At 40.1% G+C, this 8,017-nt stretch overlaps 1 protein-coding gene across 4 annotated transcripts in view; it reads right to left on the reverse strand.

The window, feature by feature from the left end:
• The window catches only part of LOC112244626 (phosphatidylinositol 3-kinase regulatory subunit gamma), a 55,790-nt gene extending 47,773 nt beyond the window's left edge, over positions 1 to 8,017 (reverse strand). For 2 of the 4 annotated variants that reach the window (XM_024412354.1, XM_042308337.1), the window contains exon 1: positions 7,777 to 8,017. The gene's annotated coding sequence lies outside the window, so the exon portion shown is untranslated. Of the gene's footprint in view, positions 1 to 4,245; positions 4,377 to 7,776 lie in introns of those variants that run through there. The other 2 variants (XM_042308338.1, XM_042308339.1) reach the window with 2 other exon arrangements.

Consider the following 8,017-nt stretch of genomic DNA (forward strand, 5'->3'; position numbering starts at 1 on the left):
AAGTTTGAGGTAACTTAGAAATGTTCTTGTTTTTCAAAGAAAATCACATTTTTTCCCCATGAAATTGATCAGAAATATAGTGTAGACATTGTTAATGTTGTAAATGACTATTGTAGCTAGAAACGGCAGATTTATGGAATATCTACATTGGCGTACAGAGGCCCATTATCAGCGATCATCACTCCTGTGTTCCAATGGCATGTTGTGAGCTAATCCAAGTTTATCATTTTAAAAGGCTAAATGAGCATTATAAAACACTTTTTCAATTATGTTAGCAGATCTGAAAACTGTGCTGATATTCTTTTTTAAATCAATAAAACTGGCCAGCAGCCCCAGGGCCTGAGCTGTCACAGCAAGGTAAGACCTGAGTATATCCAACATTAGCAACACCCATCAGCATTTGTGGGTTCGATTACAGGCTCAAAATGGCCAGAAACAAAGAACTTCCTTCTGAAACTCATCAGTCTATTCTTGTTCTGAGAAATGAGGGCTGGAAACTGTTGTGCTGATTAAAAGAGGGCAGCATCACGGAGTCGCCTCTTCACTGTTGACGTTGAGACTGGTGTTTTGCTGGAACTATTTAATGAAGCTGCCAGTTGAGGACTTGTGAGGTGTCCGTTTCTCAAACTAGACACATTAATGTACTTATTATTTTGCTCAGATGTGCACCGGGGCCTCCCACTCTTTCTATTCTGGTTATAGCCAGTTTGCACTGTTCTGTGAAGGGAGTAGTACACAGCTTTTTACTCAATCTTCAGTTTCTTGGCAATTTCTTGCATGGAATAGCCTTCATTACTCAGGCCAAGAATAGACGGACGAGTTTCAGAAGCAATTCTTTGTTTCTGGCCATTTTGAGCCTGGAATTGAACCCACAAATGCTGATGCTCCAGATACTAAACTAGTCTAAAGAAGGCCCGTTTTATTGATTCTTTAAATCAGCACAAAGGTTTTCAACTGTGCTAACATAATTGCAAAAGGGTTTTCTAATGATAAATTAGGCTTTTAAAATGATACACTTGGATTAGCTAACACAAGGTGCCATTGGAACGCAGGAGTGATGGTTGCTGATAATGGGCCTCTATATGCCTATGTAGATATTCCTTTCTTTTTTAAATCTTCCGTTTCCAGTTACAAGAGTCATTTACAACATTAACAAGGTCTACACTGTATTTCTGATCAATTTGATGTTATTTTAATGGACAATTAATTTAGCTTTTCTTTCAAAACAAGGACATTTCTAAGTGACCCCAAACTTTTGCACGGTAGTGTATATTTCTTTACCACTCAACAGTTTGGACACACCTACTCATTCAAGGGTTTTTTCTTTATTTTTACTATTTTCTACATTGTAGAATAATAGTGAATACATCCAAATTATGAAATAACACATATGGAATCATGTAGTAACCAAAAAAAGTGTTTTATATATTTTATATTTTACATTCTTCAAAGTAGCCACCCTTTGCCTTGATGACAGCTTTGCACACTCTTGACATTCTCTCAACCAGCTTCATAAGGTAGTCACCTGGAATGAATGTCAATTAACTGCTGTGTCTTGTTAAAAGTTCATTTGTGGACATTTATGTCCTTCTTAATGCGTTTAAGCCAATCAGTTGTGTTGTGACAAGGTAGGGGTGGTATACAGAAGATAGCCCTATTTGGTAAAATACCAAGTCCATATTATGGCAAGAACAGCTCAAATAAGCAAAGAGAAACAACAGTCCATCATTACTTTAAGACATGAAGGTCAGACAATCTGGAAAATGTCAAGAACTTTTAAAGTTTCTTCAAGAGAGTCGCAAAAACCATCATGCTCTATGAAGAAACTGGCTCTCATGAGGACCGCCAGGAAAGACCCAGAGTTACCTCCGCTGTAGAGGATAAATTAGAGTTAACTGCACCTCAGATTGCAGCCCAAATAAATGCTTCAGAGTAACAGACACATCTCAACATCAACTGTTCAGAGGAGACTGTGTTAATCAGGCCTTCGTGGTCAAATTGCTGCAAAGAAACCACTACTAAAGGACACCAATAAGAAAAAAAGACTTGCTTGGGCCAAGAATTACAAGCAATGGACATTAGGCCGGTGGAAATCTGTCCTTTGGTCTTATGAGTACAAATGAGAGATTTTTGGTTCCAACCGCCATTTCTTTGTGAGACGAGTAGGTGAGTAGGTGAACGGATGATCTCCGCATGTGTGGTTCCCCTGAAGCATAGAGGAGGTGGTGTGATGGTGCTTTGCTGGTGACACTGTCAGTGATTTATTTAGAATTCAAGGTACACTTAACCAGCACGGCTACCACAGCATTCTGCAGCGATTCGTCCTCCTACCTGGTTTGCGCTTAGTGGGACTATCATTTGTTCTTCAACAGGACAATGACCCCAAAGCACACCTCCAGGCTGTGAAAGGGCTATTTGACCAAGGAGAGTGATGGAGTGCTGCATCAGATGACCTGGCCTCCACAATCACCTGACCTCAACCCAATTGAGATGGTTTGGGATGAGTTGGGCCGCAGAGTGAAGGAAAAGCAGCTAACAAGTGCTCAGAATATGTGGGAACTCCTTCAAGACTGTTGGAAAATAATTCCTTATGAAGTTGTCATCAATGAAAAAGGTGGCTACTTTAAGAATCTAAAATCTAAATATATTTTCATTTGTTTAACACTTTCTTGGTTACTACATGATTCCATATGTGTTATTTCATAGTTTTGATATCTCCACTATTATTCTACAATGTAGTAAATAGTAAAACATTTAGAAAAACCCTTGAATGAGTAGGTGTGTCCAAACTTTTGTCTGGTACTGTGTATGCATGTGTGTGTGAGATTATATATATACTATATAAGTAGTCGCCTACAATAATCGAAGCATCCCTGTGTCACGGCCACAAAGCATGAAAATGGCGAACTGTGGCAGTGCTATGCGTTTGTGCAATCTTGGTTGGGATGATGCTACTGCGTCATAATGTACCACAGACTCCCCAAGTCATACTGCATCACATTTTCAAATCTCTATTTTGATTAAAAGTCGCATATACTATACTACAGTTCTCAACCATTCCCTGATGCTCTGAATGGGATAATACAGATACATGCAATAGCAATGTTTGAAACACAGAAAAATATGACCAGCCTTACAGTTCTAAAGCATCCGAATTAAAGAATGCGGTTTCATTAAGACCATTTTCTATAAAGGGAAATTGGGGTATTATGTCTCACGTAAGACTGTTCTGTTGCTCCAGAAATATTTTGTCAGGCTTCTCAAAAAGTAGCATAATCATGCCAAAACCCTTCAATACAACAATATTGAAAGAAAGTCCTTTCGATGCAAAACGCTCCTTGCTCTTATAATCGAACATGATTCATTGCAGAAAAACATCTCTACCTTAAAATCATTCACATTCATACAAGCTTGCTATATAAATGTTAGTCAAAAAGGTCCTCAATGGCTATGTAGACTCATTACATCATTGTTTTTGAGATGTCACCTAGGCCTAATAAACTAGTCAAGACCAGTTCAGTGACAAAATCATCATCTGACAGTTTTGAGAGGTTACTTCTCATTAATAGGACTGTCTCTTCTCAATCGATTTTGTCGCTTAAGTCAGAGCCACAGTAGGAGAATTGGAAAACACGAAGACTACTGTATGCACGGTCAAAGATATTACCTTTGTTTTTACTGTAGCTTCAGCAAGAGGAGTGAAGCAACCAAATAAAAAAGACACCAAGTTGACCATCAAAATGGCAACTGCGCCTCAGAGAGAGATTAGGCTTTCAAACTAGTGTTTGGTCCCACAAAGTAAGGCGAGATGAAGTCTCCTTTTCCCCCTCTGTGGGTGAAGTGATGACCAAAAGGAAATCAGAGATAGAGATGTAATGGAGGGGTTGGGCTTGTGACTCGGGACATAAGAGCTTAGAAGCCCCCAGAGTTTTTTGGAGCATCTCTCGAAACGTCCAAATCACTACTCTTTGTGATGTCGCTTACGACATGCTCGTCCAATAGGTTTGTTTTTGACTGGATATGATAAGTTGCTGCTAAAATCTAAATAAGCCAAAATTCGAACTGTACACTTCTCAGTGGCGCATCTTCAAATCCGGGTATACGTGCACTCGAACCTCACACAACCCCCCCATTCAAAAAGCAAGCAAACATTCTCGTGATCATCTCTGAGTTCCAATATCACCGCTATAAAACGCTAAATAGTTATCATGATTACAGGCCGTACCATTGGGCAACACTACTCACCCCACTTCTGAGGAGAGAGGAACTGCACAGACTCACCAAGGCTCTCTGTCCGACATCCTCCGTGTCGAGAAAAGAGGTGCCAGGGTAGACACGTGGCACTGGCATACCCAACCACAGCCCGCAATCCTCACACCACCAAACACCCCCCACCCCTCTCTCTGCCTCCCCCCGCCCTCACCCGCCAAAAAAAGTCCATTCCACTTTGCCATTTTTTGTTTGTTTATATTCACAACCTTGCAGAAGAAAGCTGCAATCGTCCCGCACTCTTTGGTAGTCCCGATTCAGCATTTTCCCCCCACAGCAATATAAATGCTGCAACTAATACGAGTTGAAAGGAGAATCATCTCTGTTACAGTCCTGCACATTGAAAAAAAGCCTCCATTTCAAGGCAGCAGCTTGCAGGCTTGTCGTCACTGGAGCCATCCTTTTTTCCTCACTTTTATTCAGTCAAGAAACGGCACACTTATCAGGAGAGCCCAAACGGCTGAGGGAGACCACAAAACAATTATTCATGAATAAAAGGCAAGAAACTCACTGTTGCTAGAGAGAGGGAAACTAAGCCTGGCCTCCCATTGGCTGCTGTTTGGCCATGTGCTCCGGAGTCACCAGAGAAGCTTGGGCAAATCAAGGAAATGTTCTAATATTAGAAAATGTATCTAGGCAGTGATCAAGCTCCTGACCCAAACAACTCCACCTTTTTTACATTGCACTTTGCATCCTCAAAGACTGACTCGTTTTTTTGAGGAGGACATTGAAATGTATGCAGTATGATAATAAAACAAATGTATTTATGAAAAAAAACGGATTATACAGATACAATTCATGTCTGGTGCTGCAATATTAGGTAAGATATATTTTACAATTACTAGGAATGGACCATTAAAATTAACAGATAACTGAATTATCAAAACATGGATGACAAATTTATTAAATTCAAAACAGAAGGTTCCTTTACAGCATCAGAGGCACCAGCCACTCAAACAGCGAGATCTTAATTTCTTCTCTTTTATTATTATTTTTTTGACATTTTTGCCACACCGTTAGGAGCTAGTGACAAGCATTTTGCCACAGAGTTAGGAGCTAGTGACAAGCATTTTGCCACAGAGTTAGGAGCTAGTGACAAGCATTTTGCCACAGAGTTAGGAGCTAGTGACAAGCATTTTGCCACAGAGTTAGGAGCTAGTGACAAGCATTTTGCCACAGAGTTAGGAGCTAGTGACAAGCATTTTGCCACAGAGTTAGGAGCTAGTGACAAGCATTTTGCCACAGAGTTAGGAGCTAGTGACAAGCATTTTGCCACAGAGTTAGGAGCTAGTGACAAGCATTTTGCCACAGAGTTAGGAGCTAGTGACAAGCATTTTGCCACAGAGTTAGGTGCTAGTGACAAGCATTTTGCCACAGAGTTAGGAGCTAGTGACAAGCATTTTACCACAGAGTTAGGAGCACAGAGTTAGGAGCTAGTGACAAGCATTTTGCCACAGAGTTAGGAGCTAGTGACAAGCATTTTGCCACAGAGTTAGGAGCTAGTGACAAGCATTTTGCCACAGAGTTAGGAGCTAGTGACAAGCATTTTGCCACAGAGTTAGGAGCTAATGACAAGCATTTTGCCACAGAGTTAGGAGCTAGTGACAAGCATTTTGCCACAGAGTTAGGAGCTAGTGACAAGCATTTTGCCACAGAGTTAGGAGCTAGTGACAAGCATTTTGCCACAGAGTTAGGAGCTAGTGACAAGCATTTTGCCACAGAGTTAGGAGCTAGTGACAAGCATTTTGCCACAGAGTTAGGAGCTAGTGACAAGCATTTTGCCACAGAGTTAGGAGCTAATGACAAGCATTTTTCTGCACCCGCTATAACATCTGCTTAACTGTGTACACAACCAATAAACTTAGATTTTTCTTCATTTTAAATCAAGATTAATATAACTAGAAACTCAAATACACCATTTGTATTCTTTGCGGGGCCACCAGTCATACAAATACTGTTCATTTGTATGAGGTTGTATCAACAGGAATAAGCTGCAGGGTTGTTAAGAGTATCTGCAAGCCAAGATATTTTGGTATATAATCATTGCAACTTTCGAACAATTTTGCAATACCTTTTTGTCCTAAGTAAAGTAGTGAAACATAATTCCACCATGAAGTGGTCCTGAACTTCTCAAATATGGGTTGCTTTGTTTGGCTGAAGCTGGAGCTGGCTAGCTTTTAACGTCGATACAGCAAAATCTCTGTAAAACACTTGCTACAGATATTGTAAATTTGACACATTGTGTTAATACGCCCAACGTGTTTTACTGTAACCACGATATAGCCTAGCGGAAATTACACAGGCCCACTTAACATTTTTACAAATAGTTCATATTTTATGAAATAAAGAAATAGAAATATACATGAGCCATTCCAAGGTAATGGACACAGACTCACATTTTTCACATTAAAAAGTATGTCAAACAAAAAACAATACATTTTCAGCAAAATAGCAAAATTGTTAAACGCTAATGATGAAAAGTTAAACTGAATAAAATTGGCATGCCGTACCACCTCTCAACACACCTCAAGTTGTTCCTATGTTTTGAAAAAGAGATACGATAGACGTTCGAGGATGTCCTAACTAGAAGTCTATTCAACATTAGTGTTCATATGTAGGCTAGTTGTTTCTCTTATATTTCTAAGTTGGGGGGGGGGTATTACAGTGTAATAGTTATTCATCGCTACCCTTTACATAAGCAACCCTACAAACCATACATTACCCTAACCCTAAGTACAATGCACAAAGAAGCTAACGAGTTAATACAACAAACAAACAAAAACTACATTACACTGAATTTACATCAATTATTACACAGCAATAGCGACTGAACAGACACGTGAACAGGCATTGTTACCACAGACATTGGTGAAGTTTTGGAATCAATCCAAGACCAATCTGGAGATATAACTTTGGCAGTGTCCTAAACCAATGCACATGTGCAGAATACGCTTAACTGTTAAACAACAAAGCGCACTAACTGTGTAATAACAATATTAGAATGGTCCAAAATATAGGGGTGCTGTCAACTACAGCAAAGTTGCCCATGTTGCAACAATGTAGCAAGTAAAACTCGCACATGAACTTGCAGATGACGTGTTCGAGAAATTCGCAACCTTTGCCATTATTTTGTCTGTTAAGCACAATGTTGCTACATTGAGTAAAAATGTAGCCAACAAAATAGTGCAACATTCACCTGCCGTTTGGGAACTCCGGAAAATATGGTTACAGTAGCTAGCTAGCTCGACTTGGTAGATTTTTAGATGTCAATAGAGAGGCGCACGTTAGTACTGCAAGTGGCAGACATTATGCAACTAACTAGGTATTATTTTAACATTTAGCGTAGTTGAAAGAAAACGACTTGTTGCAGTGTCCTCGACAAGTTTATAGACCTGTGCAAGTTCGTACTGCCTTGTGTGCGTAGGGCACCTAGTTGAAGATCTTCCACCATTTTCCCGTTCAGAGGCTATAGCACTGGAAATGTGCACCAACTTAGGAAAAACTCACCCGCAGACGCAGATACTTCTTCCAAATATCTCGCTGTGGCAGCACTTTAAACACGTCGAAATGCAGACAGCGAGTTTCCTTATCTTTCACCTGTTCTTTTCCTCAATACTTTAAAGTCTTCCACCTCCTTTTTTACTTCTAGTCCGGTTTCTTTCTTTCTCCCTTTCTTTCTTTTGCTGCACATGACTCTCAGCTCCCTACACAGCCATTTTCCAGCACAGCACCGCGCAGAAAAGGAGAG

The sequence above is a fragment of the Oncorhynchus tshawytscha genome, linkage group LG28 (assembly GCF_018296145.1).
Source record: "Oncorhynchus tshawytscha isolate Ot180627B linkage group LG28, Otsh_v2.0, whole genome shotgun sequence".
In the NCBI taxonomy this organism is placed as follows: Eukaryota; Metazoa; Chordata; class Actinopteri; order Salmoniformes; family Salmonidae; genus Oncorhynchus; species Oncorhynchus tshawytscha.